The sequence below is a fragment of the Schistocerca cancellata genome, chromosome 2, assembly GCF_023864275.1.
Source record: "Schistocerca cancellata isolate TAMUIC-IGC-003103 chromosome 2, iqSchCanc2.1, whole genome shotgun sequence".
In the NCBI taxonomy this organism is placed as follows: domain Eukaryota; kingdom Metazoa; phylum Arthropoda; class Insecta; order Orthoptera; family Acrididae; genus Schistocerca; species Schistocerca cancellata.
In genome coordinates this window covers 467,637,231-467,662,487 of record NC_064627.1, presented here as the reverse complement: position 1 = coordinate 467,662,487, position 25,257 = coordinate 467,637,231, and the positions used below count along the sequence as shown (strand labels likewise).

The 25,257-nt window shown below is 41.6% G+C and overlaps 1 protein-coding gene and 1 long non-coding RNA gene across 2 annotated transcripts in view; one reads left to right on the top strand and one right to left on the bottom strand.

Moving 5' to 3' along the window:
• LOC126161988 (uncharacterized) overlaps nucleotides 1-18,374 on the top strand; it is a 213,403-nt gene extending 195,029 nt beyond the window's left edge. Inside the window, exon 3 of the long non-coding RNA XR_007534984.1 lies at nucleotides 18,258-18,374. This is a non-coding gene — a long non-coding RNA (uncharacterized LOC126161988). The remainder of the gene's footprint in view (nucleotides 1-18,257) is intronic.
• Nucleotides 1-25,257, bottom strand: part of LOC126161985 (transcription factor GATA-6-like) — a 524,655-nt gene that overhangs the window by 471,029 nt on the left and 28,369 nt on the right. The gene's annotated exons all lie outside the window — the stretch shown is intronic.

The following is a 25,257-nucleotide window of genomic DNA, read 5'->3' as shown; positions in this document are numbered from 1 at the left end:
GTAGAAAACGACAATAGCATTTAATAGCAATGAATTACGTATTTGTGTTGTTGAAAAAATTGCGAAACAAGGAAGAGAGGAATTAAAATGAGTTCATAATGCACTAAAACGTGCAAAGCTGAACGGTTTGGAGCACGTAAATCACGTACGGAAATTAGTTTCAGTAACGCAAATAGCACCTGCTTTCCGGCAAGAAATCTGAATTTAACTGGGTTTCACAATATTTATTGTAGTTCACAATGCTGTAGCTTACAGACAGTGGAAATGTAATCAATAAAAGTCTTGTTTACAATATATTTTCTCATATTTCTGATGCAGGAAAACATTTTTAAACTTGATTATTGAAAAACAGTTACCAGAAGCAGTTAATTTCACGAGTCAGTTTGCAACTAAGAACGAACAAAAGTTGTTGTTACAGGGACAAATTATAAGTACTGCCTTTTTGACAAAGAGGACGGAAAGAAGAGCCTAGTACTAGGTGAGCTTTGTTCATTTACTACGTTAAGGATTCAGATAAACGGGTAGAGGTGTGAAAGAAAGCATTCCTCAGTATTCATTGTTTTACCGAATCAAGTGAAGGGATTACGTTAAGTTGCTGTTCATTATTGGCAAGTCTCCTAGAGGCCATCGTGGAAAACATAAAATGCAAAAGACGCCGGTACACTTGCTTCTGTTCATTCTCTCGTTGCCTCTTTACTAAATAAACAAGCCCAGTCCGAACACTGACGTTTACCACTTGAACAGTGAAATAAGTGTAGAAAGTTCCATGAAATGTTTCTTGACGAAGATCCTAATAGTGTTCCTAACCACTATCATCACAGCTATTTCAATAACCATTTACGTTTAAGGTTTGGTGGGGTCAGTGTAGACACGTGCATTTCGTGTGAAGAATTGAACTTCAAAGTGGAAAGCAGTCCTAAAAACGTGTAGCTGTAGCGCGCTCCTAGTTCACAGCGTTGCAGTAAAAGATACCAGTTCAAGACATGTATCATGACTGCTCCAGTTTGCTCTAGGCGTAACATGAAAACTAATTCAGTATCCTCCCATCTAGCATGAGGGGCAAGCTAAAAAAAAGTCCAAAAGAGATATAACATTTTCTCCTCCATTATTTCAATACCTGTGTTTCATCTATTATTTGTGCCGACTGTTTAGGCCAGAATAACGACAACATCGTCAGGTTTTAGAAACTGTAAGTGCCCGTAGGCGTTTTTTTTTAACGCATGGCTTTAACATAAGGCTTTTCCCATCAGAGGACATTACTATCTGCCATCAGAGATGGACATTGCAGTAGTGAAAAGAATACTGTGACGTGTGGGCAGACACTACACAGTGAAGTACCTATGTGTTAATGGAAATTTTATCATTACTATCGTTGAAATTGAAGACATTTATGGTTAGAACAGCTGGTGCCCACATTCCTAAAAAAATGCCAGTTGCCTAAAGACTCTGTTAGGGATATCCTCCAAGGTACAAACATTCATTGCAGGAAAAATTCAACATTCTTTCATCGTTGGGCCAAAATATCCATATAACCCAGACCCATCTACCAGACATGCTCATCCAAATGACATGCGACCTCTCAGTGAAGGAAGATTAAGGATATACACAAAATGCTGAAGTGCTTCCATAAAATGATGAATCCAAAGTATTTTATGAAAATAATTGCACTCTGAGAAATAAAGGTAAATAGTAAGATTGTAATTTGATTTGGAAACGTTTTATCTGTATTGTAATGTCCCTAATGATTTAATTTTCTGTGTATTCTAAATGTGTTTTTCAATAAACAAAGTACACTGGGTGTCCCAGGAGGAATGGTCAACATTCGGAGATATGACAGGAATGATCAGGTGAAGCAAGAAAGTCTGGTAAACATAGGCTCTAAAATGCAAGCCTTAAGAGCTACGAGCACTTCTTCATCTTCGATACTCTGAAACATATCTCTCCTATTGCAAGCTCTTTGCTTGGTAGTATGGACCAAAGCAATAAAAAATTTCCAGTAAACTTGAGCTCTAAATTGTATTTCTTAAAAACTATGAGCATTAGCGAAGGCTTTGCGTTTGCGAAACACGTCTCTTTTACAGAACAAGTGTTCGAACCTCTTACCGTGTGCTTTTAGAGACGATGTTTACTAGACTTCTCGCTTTGAATGATAGCACCTGACAGATCCCTGAATATTAACCGTACCTCCTCGGACGCTCTGTATATTATCTGCTTATAAATCAGAATTCTGCCATATAAAAATCACAGCTGAAGTTTTTAAACTAACTGAAAGTGAAAAGGTATATACAGTAATGTACTTGAATAACAGTTTTATGTAATTTAAGTATACGTGTTACAACTTATAAAAATTTAGTGCACTATCCACTTCAGAAAGAAAACAAACGGTTCATTGTTATTTCTGAAAATTTACTTCTTGAACTTACTTTTTTTTTACAAATTCATGTTTCATATTTTAGCATTCATCACCAAGTTTACAAATAACGGCAGTTTCAGCAGAGAATTGCACAGTAAGACCTTTTTCCAGTAAAATGTGCAATAAAAACGTAATCTTTAGAAATTATCTACAGAGTGGTAGTGTTCAAAAATGCCGGATCCACAATAGGTTGATGTAACAGGTGACGTGCTTATGCGAGTCGGAGAACAGTGAGTGAACACTTGAAGAAATAAGTCTGTTTTTCGTAAACAGCCATGCGCGTTATAGAAATGGATGCATTTATGTGTGAGTGTGTTTGTACATGTTCCACATCTCCTCCTAAACTACTGGAGGGATTTCAGCCAAACTTGGTACACATATCCCTTACTTTCAGGCAACACACGCTGTGGGGGTAATAACCATCTACTCTGCTTCAGGAAATATGACTTAATGAACAATGTGCTGTGTGAAAAGCTGCTGCATCAGGCATAACATTTAAATTTATTACTTCTGTGCCACTAACTCTATTCGCAACATATTTCGTAGACAGTATCGACATATGCCGTTGAATGTACCTACAGAAATATACCATTGTAAGACACATAGTACAAGAGATATGATATCACAAACATTGAAGTGTGTGAAAAACTCTGCATCATGCATGAAGTTTTAATATGTATATTAATACTCTTAAATTGAGTCAACTTAATGAAATCCCAGGGATTTCAACTGCGAAGCGCAAATGCCTGTAGGCGAAAACAATAGCCGTCTATAAAGCTCTGAATTTCAAAGGTGTTTCCACGAATAGATGGAAATGAAACTATTTCGATATTACCCTACAAACTCTTCATCTGTTGTTTTTGTTTCTAATAGAAAATTAGCAAAATGAATATCCAGGCAATGCCACTTTTGTTAGCTAGTCTACTTACAAAATTCCAGAATAGTTGTTCATTAATACTCTTGGGAGCTTACTTACAGTTGCCGGAGAAACTGTAGATTACACTTACAGTCTGAAGCATTAACACAGTAGCTACGATTAAAGGGTGTCTTAATAACCGAACACTAGCGAACATACAAATACCAGCTGCATTTCGTTGATGATAGTCATCATGATGAGAATAGTAGATTTGCGATATAAAGATGAGCGTAGATGTCCGAAATCTACATCCCGATAAATTGTTTTTCAAAAGCATCAGTGACTGGGTGTGGTCTTCTGCAGCAAACTTAAATTGACAAAAACCCAAGAGTTCACCTATATTCATAAGGGATAAATTAGGCTTCGGCTTATATTAATGACAGAGGCTTATATACAGCCATTCTACCCACACCTCTTTTGTGAATGATACATGTAGAAAACTTACATTGATTTGCAGAGCATCAATCCGTATTAAACGTTCACAATAACTGCAGTATTGTTTCACTGTGATTATGTCATAACGAAGGTTATACATATGTTTAGCAGACAGAAATACCGGGTGGTTATAATGAAGGTGCAGTTACTCAAGGAGATCCAGTGTGGGATGCAACTATCGTATGGTAGTGAAACTTGGTAGACATGCTATTACATTAATGCAGAACCTATTTACGCTGGAAAAAAATTGGTTGCAATTTCGGGCACCAGGTGCAAATCTGGTGCTGTACTGCGTCTAATCGACGTCTCCAGTGTTCATATTGACCACATGAAACGTCCCCTTTGGAAAATTATGTATTACTGTGCTGGTAAACCTCTTACGTTATTTGTTTTTCAAAAGATGAGCAAAACTGAACGTACTCGGATATTTGTCTCTTTACTTATTCTGATCATCACTAAACTCACACACAATATTTTTAGCGCAACGCAATCTGACTTTCAATAATCCCCACAAAAGAATGGCCCTGACTAACAATAACCTATACCTTTCATGAATCACTTACCTCACAAAAATCTTCGTTACTCGAACTACTGCAATACAGCGAGCGCCAATACTGCCAGCTAAATAAAAAATTCTAACTAGTGAAGGCACTAACTACTGATAGGCATAGTTAGCAAATGAAAGATTTTGATAGAGAAGAAACAATGTATTTACCATAATACTGTTCAAAAGTCATCATATATATAACTATCAATTCATGACATCCATTTTTACAAATTTCCTTTTTCTGGCGGACACACGTCCAGATCGTCCGTTCTCAAAACTCTGGCATCTCTCTCTCCACATCTAACACTGCTGGCCGCTCACCTCCAACTGCCCAACGCTACGCACTCTTCACATCCAACTGCCCAACACTACACAAGCGAATATTCCAACAATGAGTCCAACTAGCCACAGACTGCCTACAGTGCAGTAAGCGATTTTCATACAGAGCACTACGTGGCGTTACCAACATAAAAACCTAAACATCCTACTTACAACCAAATTGTGCAATCCGGATCAACGGTTGGAACAATCTACAAATCCTCCAATTTTTCGACGATAGGAATCCTCTGCTTGATCACGGAGCCGTTCGAGAACCTCTGTGCGAACGTCGTCTCTGTAACATCTCGTACCCTCCAGATATTCTTTCAGCTTGTCCGAAAGATGGAAATCACATGGTGCAAGATCTGGACTCCGAGATCAGTACCGCCCACATCTGTGCGGCCTTGGTCAAATTGTTGGCATCATTTCATTACAACTGGTCGTACAACGCGTTGGTCTGTACATCGCCAGAATTCGCGGTGCGTCTGTGTGCAATTTGGACATTTTGCCCACACAAATCGTACTGTCCGGTATACTTCAACTTTCGAGTACGTTTCCAGCTGCCGCGGCATTTCGATTGCACACTGTGATACAACTGTTTTTTCATACCCGGAACGTGTACTCATTTCGGACAATGGGCCACTCTTGTTGCGCAATGGTCTCAGCGTGGACGACGAATTTAACTTACTTTCTGGAGTCCTTGCGTACCGCAGTCAAAAGTGTTTGGTACAGCTTTTGGGCGCCTGGAGATGAGTACCCGTGGCCCAGAATACACAGCTAATTAATAAATGCGACTGACTTCGGAAATTGTCTGTAACCTTTGTACACAAATGACATTTTTAACGGTCGTGTTTAGCTGGATTGAGTATATTATTATAACAGAGTGACATGTCGAGGTTTGCATATGTCTGCCGATGAAAAGAGAGCTAGGAAAAGCGCTGCCTTTTGAAACGAGAAAAACCGGCTGGCTCCGGCCATTTTGGACAGGTGAAGGGGACGAGGCGGTCGCTGCGGGGAGTGTGTAGTGGGGGCCGGCGCCTGCGCCTGCGTTTTACAGCCGGTTCGGGGCCGGCAGGTAGCGTCCACTGCCGATTGGTGCTGCCGGCGCCCGCCGGTCCGAGAGGCCGCCCTCCAGGCGAACCGAACAACCACCTCCCACGGACTCTCTACACGGCTCGTTTCCGAGTAGAACAGAGGAAGCTGTCGTTAGGCGACACCTCAACATCCCTTCAAGTACTTACTTAGATGCAATGTACATCTGTTAGAAAAATTTATTTTCTGACGTGACGGAACATATTTTTTAGACATGTTTCCATTTCTCTTTGCGAAAGGTACCCTAGAAACGGCTTGAACAGTTATATCCTGTCGCTCTGAAGTCCTCTATTTTCTTTTCCAGAGCTACCATACAATAAAAACTATCACTTTCCTGCTACCGTTTCTACAAATAAAGCAGTTTGCTCACTAGTACTGAATATCTTCATCCATATTTTAATAATGTCCCTTTTAGAGTGACACGGCACCAAAAGCTAGAGGTACCTTGGCTTCACCAGTATTCTATGCCTCATTACAAAATCAGTCCCGATTACTTATTGCCATCATGTTCATATGCACCATACAATTTTAGCTTTGTTTTTATATTTTTCCTTTAGCCAGACGGCCGTGAGGATTTCCGTCAGTTTTTTCATCAGACAGCCGTAACTCGCCAAGTTTTCAGTTCAGCCAGCTTGTGGTGACTTCAATGCATGCACAGGACACGAACTTTCGTCCTCATCGAAACACTCTCACGAGGTTACAAGTGGGATTAATTTTCCGAGGTGCCGTACTTCCAGTTCTATAAAGTGAATAGAAGTGTGCGGAAATTGAGTTTTCTTCTTTCAGTTCACTCAGTGGTTCGTTTACAAAATACTGGCATTATAATCAGGAAGAGCAGCAACCAAGACCCAGTCACGACAGTCTTAAGGATCTCAAAACTGATTATTACACGCATAAATTTCGCGAATATACTTAAACTCCAACGCAGTTGGAAAGTATAATTATATATAACGCTATTATCAACATAGCCAAAAAACTATTCCTTTCTTGGTACATATTCAAGATGGCCACTCCACTACCGTGTTGCTAGAATTCAACGAAGGAACTTCCTCGCTGGCTCGCAGGTTTGTTTATCGTATATAGTATCAACAATTAACTTTGATTTTCCTGAAAATCGTAAAGATTACGTCTTTTTATTAAAGGGGCAAACGAAAGGACAGACATTTACATGAAACGGTTTACTGAAAGAGATTTCTAGTTTTTCATCTTGCAGTTTTGGAGCTCGCTATTTACGTTCGCGTTTGCTTGGCAATAAAGTTCTTTGCGGTTACTGCCTTGAACAAACTAACTTTTTGGTTTTTACTGCGAAAAAAAATGTCATTGCTGTTGCACCATCATCACTGGTTATTTACAATTTCTTTATAAAGTAAGTTGTATAGTAACCAAGAGCATAAAGGTGTGGGAAGGATCATCATTTGCACCGAAAATTTATAAAGGGATTACCTTCATTCCGCTCTTAGCTTTCTGTATCGCTGTGTTTCTTGGTTGGTGCAGTAATGACTTTATTACAGTTCTACATTTGCAACTGACAAACCTTTTGTTTTTGTATGCTCTATGTGAGAAATTTAGAGCTAAAAATGAAGTTACCAGAATGTGACTATGTACTGTTCATCAACATGTTGTATGTAGTCTTTTATTATTTTCTTTTCTCAACCCGGTATTGTTAAAGTTTGTTTAGTTCCTGTTCTTTTTCAGGCACGAATGTATGTCTTCGACTTTAACAGCAGTTTCTCTGGAAAGAGAAATAAACCATACACAAACCGTATAAAATCAACCGAAATAATCACTCGTAGACCTGATTTTGGTCAAGCACTTTCTGTATTTTTTTTATTGGAAATGATGATTGTTTCCATACAAGTATGTACTAGCTTTCACCATCTCTTACTTCTCATAGTTGTCAAAAAAACCACTGACATTTTGCAGCTTCAGTGAAAAATGTCTGGGTCGAAGTAAAAATAACAGAAACTATGTCTTATTCCTGGAGGTTGTTCACAAAATGTATAGCATTTTTAAATTTTTACAAGCGATCAATAGGTGACTATAGACAACAGATCATGACACCACTCAATACAAATACCTCTTTTTTCACAAATCTGTCACTTCTGTCCGTTGTGTCGAACAATCATCGTTTCCTTATATGATGATTATTGATTGATTTTCATATCAAACGACCTGTTTCGTCTTCGCATGGGTAGCATCTACGGCCGAGACCGTAATAAATTATATACACAAACCTTCCTCGCCAATCAGTCTATCTATTGATGAAAACTGCAGACAGGAAGACGCTGCGGAGGACTTAAATTCATCATAGTTTATTTGCACAAAATATTTATAAATGATATGCATAAACCTTAGTCATGAGTTATTCTATTAGTGGAAACTGTATCCAAATCCCTACAGTAGCCTGAGATTACCACAGAGAAAGAAAAAGGCGGCGAGCGATTTTACTTTATGCCAATTCATATCAAATACTGTATCAGTGGTCAACCACAAACGTTGAGAACCTGGAATAGCAGTCATTGCTTCGCGAATCAGTGTGCTGATTTGAATGAACAACGTATTCACCACAGATGATTCTCACTTCTTTGTCGTTACGTCCATAGAAAGCTAGACATTTCAAAACGATGTGTTTCGAAGGAATGAAGATCAGTGGTCAACGTCCCATCGAAAACGTGGTTATCTTAATTGCTAGACATTTCAAAACGATGTGTTTCGAAGGAATGAAGATCAGTGGTCAACGTCCCATCGAAAACGTGGTTATCTTAATTCCTAGGTCGGTGCTCATCACTAGCGAATTCAGACTTTTAATTTTATAGTTATTGTACCATTAACATTTCTTTAGGGAACATCAAGGTAAAACTTCATCATATATTATTTTTGTGTCAAGTGCTCGCATCTAAATTTCTATTTCTGCCCATGGACAACACCGCAAAAGGAAAACGACCCAAAATAATAATTAAGTATTGACTGCGTTGAATAGACCTCACTATGCTTATGCTAATACAGCGCAAGTGTCTTAGCATTGGCTTCTTGCGAAATGCGTGGTATGGGTCGTCAGACTTGTAAGTGTTGGTGAATGTAACCGTTTGAATCGAGGGAAGCAAACTGAAGTGAGTGAGAGTAGAAGAAAAATCTACCCTGCTCGTCTATAAAAGCAAAAAGGAGCCACCGTGTTCTGGTACCTCTCCATCAGATGCATCACAACCAGCAGTGCTAAGTGGCCCCATTCAGCAGGACCATGTTTGGAAAAAGTTTTAAAAATCCAGACAGCGAGAACACGAAAAAAATGCTAACTTTGTCATCATTATAATTATCATCATCGTCATCATTATTACCCGGAAAGTTCGGTTTCCAGTCGGAGGGACGGAAAGGCTTCCATACCTAATAAGGTATTTCGTCGTTTTGAAATTCATCATAATAAACTTCTCTCGTTGCCCGGCAGGCCTTGCCGAACCAGCTAGGATCTTGGAGCGCCTTACTGTGCCAGGATGATCTGCATCTGGGTTAAAAGTAACATGGGTGGTACGATGCAGCAGTATTTCCTTCGTGTAACGAATGGTAGGTCCCTTTCAACGCGTGTCGATGCAAAATCATATCCTTAAACAGAAAGGCAGAAGTAAATATATAGCATTTGTGAGATTACTACGTTACTTTGTTTAATTATTTAGTGAACGTACTATGAAGCGTTATAAATGAAATGATCACGTGAACCCACTGGAAGGAGAGGTATATGGAAGATGAAGAGTTGTTGGATGAATACTGAGAAATTTGCAGTATTTCTGTTCAGGGAATTGTATACAGATGCTGACACCAGCTACAACGGAGTTTGAGATCATTGGTTATACATGTGACAGTAGACATCGAAGAAAGGAGGTGACGCGTTCCTATGATATACATAAGCCGTTGAAGGAAAATAGGAATCACTGGAAGAAAGATAACGTTGGCTCCTGTTATACTGTTGGATAGTTTTAAAAAATCGGTATTCATGGTAGAATGTATCACAATTTCACAACACAAACCCTTTAGAGTCCACGGAAGGACGACAAGAGTGATTAGTGCACCCTCAGAGTTTTACAAACAGTCATTATCTCCTCACCTCATACATACACAAAACTGAACGGGAATTAGCTAATACTGCTACAGTGCACTCTCCTCCACGATCTGTACAGAGGTTTGTGGAGCATATAGGGTGGACCATTTTAGTCCATAGTGAGAAAAAATCGGGATGGACAAGAGATACAGCAAAATGCTTTAGAAAAAAGTTGTAGGTGACAAATAGGGTCTACATTTATATCTACATGGTTACTCTGCAGTCCACACTTAAGTGACTGGCAGAGGGTTCATCGAACCATTTTCATATTACTTCTCTACCATTCCACTCTCGAATGGCTCGTAGGAAAAAGGAACACCTAAATCTTTCCTTTCGAGCTCTGATTTCTCTTATTTTACTATCGGATGTGACCTTGAACGAGATTTTCAAAGAGATTTGAAGGTTAAAGTGATTTTTTAAAATGTAAATCCTAATCTTTGATCCAAGATTAGAAAAGAGCTATGGCAATGTTCAATCAAGGCCAAATAAGCAAATATGTTTTTAGTTCTATTGGAGATTAACTCAAAATAGACGAGGAAGACAGCAAAATACTATGTTAAATGCAGACTGGAAGGAACTTAAGGGGACACGTATCGTTACCAACAACCATGATTTTAGAGGTAATTGTCGAAGGTCATGGGAATGCTGAATTTTGTTTCATGTAAACCTCCATTTGTAACGTCGGATTTGGAAAGGGCAAACAGAGATTCGAACTTAAAGTTTTAAGTAACGTGTTTATTGGCAAAAACAAATACAACACAGCTTATAAATGTCATTGTGGCATTTGCAAGACAGAACAGATATAAATAAAAGATAGGTCATTGATTTACATGTCATCGAATGAGTCTCCTCGCCTCTCGTTCCTCGTGACGCTCCTTACAGTTTGTATCTAACATTGTATTTTGCTGTATCCCTCCTCTGTCCTAAGTTAATCCCTACAAGAACTAAAAAAAAAAAATTGGATAGTTGACCTTCATTGAACTATCCCTGACCTTGAATAAATGTTCTATTTTATAAGTAAGATTTCCCGCTCTTTTCAAATCTTGAATCAAATATTAGGGCACTTAACTTTAACCTCCAAACCGCCTTAAAAACCACGTTCAAGGTCCATTAGTAGTAATACGTGACCCTCTTTGCCACCTACAACGTTTATATAAAACATTTTACTGTATCTCATCTCCATCCCGAGTTAATCCACATTATGGGTTAAAATGGTCCATCCTGTGTACGATCATTTGGGTTTTGGTGCAGATACCAACCACTAATTAATGCTGTGTTACAGACAGATCTGTTTGCCTTTTCATCAGTTTGAATGAAAAGACATTGTTAAATTATTAAATAGTCATTGCGTTCACTCTTCTCAATCACGATGGATAGGTTTTTCACTTGATTTTCATTTTCCGTGAATGTGTATCAACATTACTTATATAAAATGTGCTACAAACAAATCAAGTACAACGACATGTACAGTATAATTAGTGAATAGCTATGACTGACAGCGTCCTTTGCGATAGTGAGGATAGAAGGGACATTTTGTTTGCTGTAAGACAATCTGTAGGCTCGCACAGGCAGGTGAAGTCCCCCTTTATTAGCTGCGGAGTGTGCACATCACAGCTTCCGTCCAACACATATCGCTGAGCCTTAGTGGGAAATCCCGTTTCGCGTCAAGTTTAAAAATTATTCCCATACAACATCTTTCAAATTTTAAGTACGTGATCTTCAGTAAATTAGGTACATACTTGGAACTATGCAAAAACATCAGTATCTCTTTATGTTAGTAACGGACAGAAGTGTTGTGTATACCAGAACTTGCGTATTGCGCAAACCAAACACTCCCGTTTCATGTAGATATACAAAATTTCCAGCTACTCATCTTCGGTCAAGACGCACATCTCAGATACCAGCTGTACATTTATATTTCATCCTTGAAGACAGTGCAAACAAATCGTTGACTCATCGTTCCCGCCGGCCGAAGTGGCCGTGCGGTTAAAGGCGCTGCAGTCTGGAACCGCTAGACCGCTACGGTCGCAGGTTCGAATCCTGCCTCGGGCATGGATGTTTGTGATGTCCTTAGGTTAGTTAGGTTTAACTAGTTCTAAGTTCTAGGGGACTAATGACCTCAGAAGTTGAGTCCCATAGTGCTCAGAGCCATTTGAACCATTTTTTTCATCGTTCCCCAATCGTCCTCTCGAGCTCATGTTGTGCATTATTGTAAGATTCCCGAGTTTAGACTTATCATGGCGGGTGTGGAACCAACTGAGCAGACCATGGGCGTGTGAACTGAGTGGATATGCAACGTAAGGAGATTAAGGGGATACCAAAGCGTGGCTGTGCCTCGCAAAACTTGAAGAGTGCCCTGCTGACAGTGTGAGACATCCGAGAGCTGTGAATTATGTATTAAATTTAGATACAAACGTATAGCTTATTCTGCTTTTCTGCTCTTTACCTTGTTAAATCTTATTGTGAGTCGTACCACAGCTCTGTTTTTTCCTTCAGACCTCTCTATGACCAAAAGACTAATAACTAATGAATTTTGTGAGTTCTGTCTATGTCAACAACTAGGGGCGATCTGAATTGTTATATTATTCTGAAACATCAAGTCAGCCAAGATCGGTTGTAAATCTGATTGCCGGTTTTGACAGATCTGTGCTGTCCTCATCGAATCTGAAAGTTTAATAAACAAACATTACAAGTCAATGTAGCTAATTCACATTCAAATGGTTCAAATGGTTAAAAAGACTCTAAGCACTATGGGACTTAACATCTGAGGTCATCAGTCCCCTAGAACTTATAACTACTTAAACCTAACAAACCTAAAGACCTCACACACATCCATGCCCGAGGCAGGATTCGAACCTGTGCAATACACATACACTTCGTGGTCAAAAGTATCCGGACACCTGGCTGAAAATGACTTACAGCTTCGTGGCGCCCTCCATCGGTAATGCAGGAAATCAATACGGTGTTGGCCCACCCTTAGCATTGATGACAGCTTCCACTCTCGCAGCCGGGCAGGATAGCCGCACGGTTTAAGGCGCCTTGTCACGGTCCGTGCGGCTCCCCACTTCGGAGGTTCTCCCTCGGGCAGGGGTGTGTGTGTGTGTTGTCCATAGTGTAAGTTAGTTTAACTAGTGTGTAGGCTCAGGGACCGATGACCTCAGCAGTTTGGTCGCATAAGACCTTACCACAAATTTCCAAATTCCCACTCTCGCACGCATACGTTTAATAAGGTGCTGGAAGGTTTCTTAGGGAATGGCAGCCCACTCTTCACGGAGTGCTGCACTGAGGAGAGGTATCGATGTCGGTCGGTGAGGCCTGGCACGAAGTCGGCGTTCCAAAATATCCCAAAGGTATTCTGTAGGATTCAGGTCAGGACTCTGTGCAGGCCAGTCCATTACAGGGATGTTATTGTCGTGAAACGACTCCACCACAGGCCGTGCATTATGAACAGGTGCTCGATCGTGTTGAAAGATGCAACCGCCATCCCCGGATTGCTTTTCAACAGTGGGAAGCAAGAAGGTGCTTAAAACATAAATATAGGCCTGTGCTGTGATAGTGTCATGCAAAACAAGTGGTGCAAGCCCCCTCTATGAAAAACACGACCACACCGTAACACCACCGCCTCCGAATTTTACTGTTGGTACTACACACGCTGGCAGATGATGTTGACTGGGCATTCGCCATACCCACACCCTGCCATCAGATCGCCACATTGTGTACCACGATTCGTCACCCCGCGCAACGTTTTTCCACTGTTCAATCGTCCATGTTTACGTAACTTACACCAAGCGAGGCGCCGTTTGGCATTCACCGGTGTGATGTGTGGTTTATGAGCAGCCGCTCGACCATGAAATGCAAGTTTTCTGACCTCCCGCCTAACTGTCATAGTACATGCAGTGCATCCTGATGCAGTCTGGAATTCCTGTGTGATGTTCTGGATAGATGTTTGCCTATAACACAATACGGCCCTCTTCAACTGTCGGCGGTCTCTATCAGTCAACAGACTAGGTCGGACTATACGCTTTTGTTCTGTACGTGTCCCTTCAAGTTTCCACTTCACTATCACATCGGAAACAGTGGACCTAGGGATGTTTAGGAGTGTGGAAATCTCGCTTACAGATTTATCACACAAGCGGCACCCAATCACCTGACCACGTTCGAAGTCTATGAGTTCTACAGAGCGCCCCATTCTGCTCTCTCACCATGTCTAATGACTACTGAGGTGACTGATATGGAGTACCTAGCAGTAGGTGGCAGCACAGTGTACCTAATATGAAAAACGTATGCTTCTGGGGGCCTTTGATCAAATATTGTATATATTCTCATTTAAACACTATATACCGTTACCGAAATATTACAGCGTGCCTTGTGACATATTTACAGAAGACAAATTGCATGTCACATAGTATTACTGCGTAGTTTTACAATGAAAGGCAGCAAAGAACATCAGATGTCAAGTATAAATACCACAAATATAATACATACATCATGTTGTACTGATGACATTGCTATCCTGAATGAAAGTGAAGAAGAATCACAAGAACTGCTGAATGGAGTGAACAGTCTGGAATGAGAAGTAGCAGAAATGAGAACAGCGAGAAACTTAACATCAGGATTGATGGTCACGAAGTAGATGAAGCTAAGGAATTCTACTGCCTGTGCAATAAAATAACCAATGACGGGCGGAACAAGGACATCAAAAGCAGACTAGCACTGGCACAAAGGCCATTCCTAGCCAAGAGAAGACTACAGTATCAAACATAAGCCTTAATTTGAGGTCCGTGCGGCTTAATTTGAGGAAGAACTTTCTGGGAACGTATGTCTGGAGCACAGCATTCTAGTGAAACATGATCTGTGGGAAAGCCGGAGCAGAATAGAATAGAAGCATTTGAGATGTAGTGCTAGAGACGAATATTAAAAATTAGGTAGACTAGTAATGTATGGAATGAGGAGGCTCTGTACAGAATCTGAGAGAAAAGGAATGTGTGAAAAACACTTACAAGGAGAAGGGACAGGATGATAGGACATCTGTTAAGACATCAGTGAGCCACTTCCATGGTATTAAAGGGAGCTGCAGAGGGCAAAAACTGTAGAGGAAGACTGAAATTGGAATACATTCCGCAAATAACTGGGGACGTAGGTTGCAAGTGCTATTCTGAGATGAAGAGTTTGGCACAGGAGAGCAATTCGTGGTCGGCTGTGTCAAACTAGTCAGAAGACTGATGACTCAAAAAAAAATCACCGCTAGAATGACATCCTGTTCGTCTCTGCTCCACTTATATACTTTCCTTGCCACATCACGTGCCAGCAAGGCCACCAGGAGACGTCCAATCTCGGTATGGGAAGTGATCATAATGTTATCACCCATCAGTGTAGCTTATGGGCATTAAGCGACGAACATGTAAGAACACACTTTAAGTGAGGTATGGTGTTGGATACTACGGATAGCGAAGGCAATCTTTCATGACCTTATTGATACAAAAGTTCCAGCAGTTTTCAGGTGCGAAACCACGGAAACATATACCAGGCTGTCCTAACGAATATTTACACCGTCCAGTCAACTTAATGCGACCACCGCTTATGCTCGATGTCACAAAGCAATAAGCAGTCAAGGGCGCTATCGAAAACCGGCGCCAAAAAGGCAACTGTTGTGCACCACGAGCCATAGACAACAGGGGGTGAACAACGGTTACGGTCAAATAGACGTGCAACTTTTGAGGAATTGACTGCCCAGATGAACTGTCACCAAACCACCATTCAGCGAACGTTTCTGTGTATGGATGTCCGCAGCAGACCCCTGGTTCATGTAATCCATACTAACGGCTCTTCTTCAGCGGCAAAGACTGACATTTGCACGACAAAATCGCAACTGGCCGTCCACTGAGCTGCAACAGGTGCCCTTTTCAGATGAATCACGTTTCACACAACATCGTACAGATGGCCGTTGGTGTTTACAGCGTGAAACGTCTGAAAGCAATCACCATGCATGCGTTATAGTCCGGGGAATGTTTTCGTGGCCCTCCCGGGGTGATCTCCTCACCCCCTCATTATGGAAGCCACAATGGATCAACACAAGTAAGCATCTATCCTTGGGGACGATGTCCATCTCTACATGCAGTTTGTTTTTCCTCGGCACGATGTCATCTACCAGCAGGACAATGCAATGAGTCGCACAATCCGCAGTGTACGTGCGTGGTTCGAAGAGCACCAGTATAAGTTTACCATACTCCCCTGCCCACCAGACTCCCCGAATTTAAACCCAATCGAGAATCCGTGAAACACTTCGATCGGGCTGCTAGCGCCATATCAACCGAGAAACGTAGCGCAGATGGCCGAGGCATTACAGTCGGCATAGCTCCACATTCCTGTCAGTACCTCCCAGGACCACATTGACTCTCTTCCTGCGTGCCTCGCAACGATCCGCGCTCCAAAAGGTGAATGTTCAGGCTTTAGACAGGTGGTCACATTAAAGTGACTGGACGACGTAAAACTCGTTCCTGTAACATAAGAGTCCAGTGTCTTAATCACTTTGCGTCCACCTCTTAACTCATATGTCGCTTCAATTTTAATGCCCCAGTTATTCTAGGATCTTTTTTTTTACATATATTACACGAAAGATATTGTAGATAACCAAAGTTATATGTTGCTGCCTGCGTGTTTCCTTATGAACCAACTGTCAGTTACGTTTATAAGATCACCGGGTAAGAAATTTGTCACGGCAGTGTGCTCGCACAGACAAATCGTTAAGCCTTTACAGATGGCGCAGCGATCGATCCACGTGCTCAGCCACACGCGCACTGCCTCTGCATGAGCATAATGCAGTAGCGATCAGTGAGACCTTAATGTTTGCAGAAGACATTTTACATAAACGCGGGTAAATGCGAGGACGTGACAGAGTGGTGAAAAGGGGCAATCGTGTTTGGCCTTGCCCGTGGCCTTGCGGTGTGTAAAGTTAGTGCGTTTGTTGGTGTTTCGTGGAGAACTGTTCAAATTATCTACAAGCAATTTTGTAACACTACGTCAGAATTGTGGCCGGAATAAGATCCTGACTGAGAGGGACCGGTGACGTCGGTTTGTGAATCAAAATCGCTTCAAAAACTGGCAGAAATCGCTGCAGCCAGTGAATAATGGTCCATGCCCATCTGTAAACGACAGACCATTGCGACGGAAACTGCATGCAATGAACACTTGGAGTCTGTCACCTCGCACGAGGCCATTGCTCACACAGACATATAAAGGCGACAACAGCAAAGTTCACCGCGCTGGAAGAATATGTGACTGGTTTTCTGAATACTCTCTGACCGTATTAGCCGGCCAGTGTGGCCGAGCGTTTCTATTCGCTTCAGTCTGGAACCGCGAGACAGCTACGGTCGCAGGTTCGAATCCTGCCTCGGGTATGGATGTGTGTAATGTCCTTAGGTTAATTAGGTTCAAGTAATTCTAAGTTCTAGGGCAAAATAACTGATGGTGCTCGAAGTAGACAGGATATAAAATGTAGACTGGCAATGGCAAGGAAAGCGTTTCTGAAGAAGAGAAATTTGTTAACATCGAGTATAGATTTAAGTGCCAGGAAGTCATTTCTGAAAGTATGTGTATGGAGTGTAGCCGTGTATGGAAGTGAAACATGGATGATAAATAGTTTGGACAAGAAGAGAATAGAAGCTTTCGAAATGTGGTGCTACAGAAGAATGCTGAAGATTAGATTGGTAGATCACATAACTAATGAGGAGGTATTGACTAGAATAGGGGAGAAGAGGAGTTTGTGGCACAACTTGACAAGAAGGAGGGACCGGTTGGTAGGACATGTTCTGAGGCATCAAGGGATCACCAATTTAGTACTGGAGGGCAGCGTGGAGGGTAAAAATCGTAGAGGGAGACCAAGAGATGAACACACTAAGCAGATTCAGAAGGATGTAGGTTGCAGTAGGTACTGGGAAATGAAGAAGCTTGCACAGGATAGAGTAGCATGGAGAGCTGCATCAAACCAGTCTCAGGACTGAAGACGACAACAACAACAACAACAACAAGAACAACGACAACAAGTTCTAGGGGACTGATGACCTCAGCCGTTATGTCCCATAGTGCTCAGAGCCATTTGAACCATTTGACCGTATTACATTGCGACTGGCCTGGAAAAGCACCTGACTTGAACCCCATAGAAAATGTGTGGGACATGTGGGAAAAACGGGTAAATCGCCGACATTAGCATTACCAAAATTTGGTTGGATTGCGCAATATGAATCCTCAGCGATTGGCTTAACCTGTATGCGGCGTACCTGCACAGTCTCGTAGACTCACTCCTTAAGGGAATCCAGGTGATTATGGATTCCAGAGGCGGAATTACACGGCATTAAATGATACTTATTATTGTTTCTCTAGGTATGACTAATTTCTTGTCAATTGAGCTTACTTATTGTGTGATGGACATTTATTTTAATAATTTCAGATGTGTACTGGAGGCTTCATAATTGTGCTGCTCGCGCAAGGCGACTGCCGAGCCCGTCACCTACTCGGCAGCCACAGTTTTGCGTCAGCCTCGCGGCTGGTGCTTGCAAGCGCCGCCACATGTTTACGAAGCGGCGGAAATCTAGCAGCATTTTCCGCTTCCTGCTGCACGGCGGGTGCCTCGTGCGTTGCTCAACGCATCTTGTTGCGCTGTTCAGCGTGCTACAGTTCACGTTGCTTGCCTCTCCGCCTTACGACGCTGCTTTCGCCAAAGCAGCCTAACGAGGTTTGCGCGCAACCGTCTCGGTTGAGTAAGCGTCGAATGTCTAAGATTATGCTGTTTCTGAAGAAAAAAAATAGGAAATACTGAATGCTCTAAAACTGTCATGCAATTTTATTCGGAAAGCACAATTCTTACGTAACCGCTCACCTGCAGTCGTACTATTGTAACTCCCCAAACCAACCAATGACAAAATCGTCTCAAACAAAGAAACCGTGTATTACCCAATAACACAGTAGATGAGAAGCACATATCACGCACATACTTTTGCTTAAGAAGTAAATGATCAAATACCTGATTATCACAAAGTTTTGCAGCAAAATGGCAGGGGAAACGTTCATACATAAAACTGACAGCTTACTGATGACAATAACATTAATAGCCAATAAATGTACGTCGAAGAACAGTATAGAGTACGCCCCATTTAGTAACAAATTAATGAAACCCCAGTGCATTCTGTTTTGCTGCATCTGCAGTCATGAAAACCATAGTTTTATCTACTGCTCCTATGTTTCCAATGAATTTTCCATATTAAAAGTTACGTAAAAATTTCGAAAGAGAAATATTATCTGCTTGACGGCGTCATTCACAGAAATTTATATTCCTGCAATGATGGCGTATCTTGCTATGGATATTTTTCTTATCAGTGCTCTTCTAATCATATAAGTAGCTTCTCTACTGGACAAAACTTTTTCCCATTTTTACCTTCACCCCTTCTTTCCTTAGCAGTTTCCTCAAAAATAATAGATGTACCTGTTTCGTAAACGCAAAAATTATCTGTATGGTTATGGCATATATAGACTCTTTTTAAACGCTTATCGGCTGCAGAACTGCCGTAAGTCCAACATGACTAACCTAATTGTAATGCAACTATATATTTGGTGTGTTTCCAGATAATTTTCCTCGTTCTTTTCTGTGATCTTCGATTTCCACAACTGTTTCGTCCTGAAACACCGAATCACATAATCACAGCGAATGAGTTTTTTGAAACCTGCATCAGGGAAAAAAATTATAATTACTGAGGTTACATATAGTACTGAAAACTATTCCGAAAACGCTCTTTTCAAAACAGATGCCTACAAATTATGCAGCGGCATGTCTTAATGAGAGCTGTAGGCAATACACAGAAAATATCAAAATGCTGCTGGAACTATACGGAAACTACAGAACGAACGGTACACCGGCGACTTGTCAGAGGGGCTAATCCATACCACATACGGTACTTCGCTCGAAAATTACAATGAAGCATCAGAAGATATTTTATTTTATTTCAAGAATACATAAAACCTGATGGAAAAAAATCCTAGAACTATCGATTAGTACAGACAATACTAGATTTTAGAACGGAAATATATCTCCGAAACAAGAATCTTTCAATGGCAAAGATAAGATAAAAAATTGGTGTAGATAATTTTATACTAGCACAAGTGCCACATTTCTGTGGGGTCTATTATTGCTGTAACTAATTAGGAAACAGTTGATTGTTCAAGAATGAAGTGAAAACAACTCTAGGACAGGATACACGAAGAAACATTCAAATTAAATGTTATAAAATGAAGGATACAAAAAAATTCAGATCTTTTCAAAAGCGCGAATTGTAACAAGGAGAAACCCGCCTTTCCTCTCTTCGCAGGAGAGGGAATTTCCTACCACCCCCCGCGTACCACCGCGTCAAGTGCCGTCGCCCTGACGTGCGTTTGCAACCTCGTCTGCGGAGGACAGTTCTGGAAAAGTTTATATCAACCTAAAACCGTATATGTTCGTTTTATAGTTTCAAGATACATTTTTCTTGCTGCAATATAATATTTATTTACGTTCCAGGTGCGTTTCCCCTATTACTTCAAACGCCTTTTTCGTGGATTCATTCTGGAAAATACAGTTTTGTGTATACTTATACTTCTAGGTTCCAACAGTGCACATTATAGTTTTCACAGGACCAAAATGTTACAGCTGCTAATCTGTTTTGCAAAATCTGTGTTTTCTGTCTCTTGGTCGTAGGTTAGATGGTGCAGTTGCGAGATATTTTGATTTTGAAATTCCCAAACGTCGTTTTTCGTAATCTATATTATGTGAACTGTTTAACTACTAATCTGGAGGGAAGTTCAAATGTCTTTTACGAAACCCGTCAACGGTGTCTAGGTAGCACTGTTTGATTACAAGACATCTCTTGCCTTATTTCTTTGTATACGTTTCTATTCATTACTTCTCCTGTGTGTGTGTGTGTGTGTGTGTGTGTGTGTGTGTGTGTGTGTGTGAATACGTTTTCAGATGTGAGGACTCTCATATTTTATCGATATGGATAACTGTAGGTAACATTTTATTGGTGCAAAATTATGGTGTGAACTGTTTCGAATCTATAAGTGAAAACAAAAGAGTATTTTCCAGAATAAATTCATTGCAGACTCCCTTAAAATAAAAGGCGACACGCGTCAAGAATGTAAATAAATATTATGTTGCAACAAAGAAAGAGCTGAAGTCATAACAATAATATTTATATACTTTCTGTGGAAAACGACCACACAAACAAACTCATAAAGAGTATGTATTAAAAAAGAAAATGATAGTCAACTGGTAGGCATAACGTATCTACCAAATTCTTTGGTAGCCCTACAGGCATTGAGAGTTGTAGGGTTTTTGGCTTCGAGTGCTTGCGTTTTCATGCAGTCAGCGGGACGCCAGAGTCTCGTGGAGAGAGTCGGAGTTTCGTGGAAGGGTTAACGTGAAATATTAATGAATATAAAACTTAAAATTAATGTAGATGGTAAGTAAAGCAGGGAAATGTGATGAGCACAAGAATATTAACTTCTAAAGCAGATTAAAACGCGGTGGTTCAGTTGGTTAAAGATTGTAATTGCATGATGATAAGAAACGGTAATTGTCACATACGATATCTTATGTAATTTTCGTGACTTTCAAGTGGAACCGTCAAGTATGACACTGGCCTTAGTAAATATTGTATAGCAAAAATACTGATGAGTGAGACTACCAAACGAATAAGTACTGTATTTAAGAATTTTGTTCGTTCTGAATTATTGAATATAAACCATACGCGTGCTATTATCTAACTTAACTGAAATGAATTATTATCAGAGTGTATTTAAATGGAGCACGTATACGAGGCACGAGGTCGGAGCCCTTAGGCCATCGATGTTTACCTGTATATAAGATCTATCCTCCAAACAATTAATTTAATTAATTAAATACAGGATAGATATCGTCTATCGATACATGGGAAGGCGAGGGGGGTGGAAGCTACAAATGTTAAACCTAAGGAACAGTGGAACAGCTAACGTGACATACTCCAGCAAAAGTTTGTGTAATGAGGAACAACTTACGATAGCGAGCCCGTTCGACGAGGCCAGGTTGGGGGCAGCACCTGTAGATGGGCGCCACTGTACTTGGTTTGAGCCGCACAAATCTTTACCCGATAGCAAACTTGACGGTAACATCGATTCGGGAGACAGAGGCAACCCCGTTTGCACGTGTCGTGCGCGAACTTGTCGGAAGACTGACAGCACGGGGAAGTCACGTGGTAGCTGGCCGCCCGCACTTCGTCGTTCCCACGCAGATAACGGAAGGTGAAGCACATTTCCGGTCACAACAGCGTACAGATATCCACGCCCTGACAAGCGCCAGCGAGCTCGCCCAAATCTGCCACCGCCACTTCCCTTTTCCTGGCCGTATCGCCGAAGTAGGCGATATGCAAAACAAGGAGCGCAAATAATTTGAATCAAATGTCTGCTGCTCGAACCGGCCTCCAGTTTACGCGTCAAGTAGATTTCACGCTGCATCATTTCATTGAATCATTGTAGGAACATTGTGATACTCGTATCAGGCTGAGCTGGTTTCATAGATCGTTATGCAACTCTGACGACGGACTGGCCAGCAAAAACAAGCTTATCGGCGACTGGTAGTGGAGAAAAATAAAGGCGGGAGAGTGGAAATAAATCCCAGCGCGAAGCACTTCATTAGGCGGGATGAGGAGCGCCTTATCGCGCAGGGGTTGCGGTCAGGCGAGCCTCCTGCTGCCGCAGGTCACCGGCAGACACACTTCTTGGCAACCGCCCGCCGACGTCTCCCCTGGCTCGCGCACGCTACACTACTTGCCAGCAGGCTGCACTACTCTCCATGGCAATTGGACAGAAATATGGAAACACCAGAAGCACGACACGTTGCCATGGCTGATGGGGTGCAGGAAATCCGTTCGCACTCGTAACAGCTTCCAGTCGTCTCGGGATGGAGAGATGCAGGTCCTGTACGGTTCCCAAGTAAATCTTACACTATATTTCCTGCAAATTAGTGCCACGTTCGATTAATGGTGACGGTGAATAGGAATCACACCCCTTTCTCTCCCAAACAGACCACAAAGGATCAATACCACTGACAAGGAACCCCTTGAGTGCGAAGTGGCAAAAGGCCAATGATGTTCACGGCATTCGACGCCCCACAAATTGTCTACCAAGTAAGCACAATATTTGTTGCTAAATGCAACAGGTAGTGGGATTGGAGGTATCCAGTGGTGACCAGAGCATGAGTCTTCGGAGAATAGTTGAAATGCGTAGTCGACGAGTACCTCACAACATTGCTACACTGCTAGTGGTGTTGGTAGAAAGCAGAGCAACGGCAACGATAAACAAAGCAAACATTGCCTTATATTTACAGAAACAGTTGCCGAACTTGACATTTAGTCATAAAGGAACCCAAGGAATTTCACAGAGTAAGAAAGAACTGGTGGTTCATGGTGTGGGTTCCTGTAGTCATGTCCTAGTTCATGAACCACGGGCAACGTATGAGTGACCAAGTAAGTGGTCCCGACAGTCGGGATACCAGTTACTTTGGAATAAGGCTGGGCATCTCGGACATATTCTGAGTCGTGGTCACCTTTGTGCTCATACGGCAAAGACTACCAAATCCACCGGTTAGTCCCTCAGCCGTTAGGGGTAAAACCCAATGGGACTCGGGGCAAGTAAGGCTAGCAACCTGCTTCCCTGGTACTTTAAATATGATGCTGTCAACAATCAGAGCAAAATGCCTCGGACCTTTGGAGGTGACGGAGTCCCACCTCTAACTGACAAACCAGGGACTCCTAAGATACGACTTGGCAAACAAATGGTAATGAGATGGGGAGCTATTAATACCAATGGGGGCTACTCTGGGAAGAAGGTAGAGCTGGCAGAGGCTGCAAGTAAGATGGGGCTGGACGCTTTAGCTGTTAGTGACATTCGGGTAAGGGGTGAGAAAGAAGAGGAAGTGGGAGAATACAAGGTCTACCTGTCAGGAGTCAAAGCAGGAATAGCACAATGGGGTGTAGGGCTTTACATCAGGAAAGAAATGGAACCCAGCGTAGTTGCAATAAGGTATGTAAACGAACGACTGATGTGGATAGATTTGACAGTGTCTAGCAAGAAAATTAGGATTGTGTCAGTATATTCGCATTGTGAAGGGACAGATCAAGATAAGATGGATAGTTTTTATGAGGCACTCAGTGATGTAGTTGTTAGAGTAAAGGACAAGGACAGTGTTCTGCTCTTGGGTGATTTTAACGCCAGGATTGGAAATCGAACAGAAGGGTATGAAAAGGTTATGGCTAAATTTGGAGAGTATATGGAAGACAACAGGAACGGGAAACAACTCTTGGATTTCTGTGCCAGTATGGGCTTAGTGATCACGAACTCCTTTTTTAAACATAAGAACATTCACCGGTATACTTGGGAAGGCAGGGGAACCAGATCTGTCATTGACTATATAATAACAGATCAGGAATTCAGGAAGGCTGTGAGGGACACACTTGTATTCAGGGGATTCTTTGATGACACTGATCATTATTTAATCTGCAGTGAAATTGGGATTGTGAGGCCGAAAGTGCAGGAGGTCAGGTCCATATGTAGGAGGATAAGAGTGGAGAAACTTCAGGATAAGGAAATCAGGCACAAGTACATAACAGCGATCTCAGAAAGGTACCAGTTAGTTGAATGTAGTCAATTACAGTCATTGGAAAAGGAATGGACAAGGTACAGGGACACAGTACTAGAAGTGGCTAAAGAATGTCTTGGAACAGTAGTGTGTAAAAGTAGGATGAATCAAACAGCTTGGTGGAATGATACAGTCAAGGCAGCCTGTAAAAGGAAAAAGAAGGCGTATCAAAAATGGCTACATACCAGAACCCAGGTAGACAGAGAAAGTTATGTTGAAGAAAGAAACAAAGCCAAACAGATAATTGCAGCATCCAAGAAGAAATCGTGGGAAGACTTTGGAAACAGGTTGGAGACTATGGGTCAAGCTGCTGGAAAACCATTCTGGAGTGTAATTAGCAGTCTTCGAAAGGGAGGTAAGAAGGAAATGACAAGTATTTTGGACAGGTCAGGAAAACTGCTGGTGAATCCTGTGGATGCCTTGGGCAGATGGAGGGAATATTTTGAAGAGTTGCTCAATGTAGGTGAAAATGCGATCAGTAATGTTTCAGATGTCGAGGTAGAATGGGATAGAAATGATGATGGAAATAGGATCACATTTGAGGAAGTGGAAAAAATGATCAATAGATTGCAGTGCAATAAAGCGGCTGGGGTGGATGAAATTAAGTCGGAACTCATCAAATACAGTGGAATCTCAGGTCTTAAATGGCTACACAGGATAATTGAAATGGCCTGGGAGTCGGGACAGGTTCCATCAGACTGGACAAAAGCAGTAATCACACCAATCTTTAAACATGGAAACAGAAAAG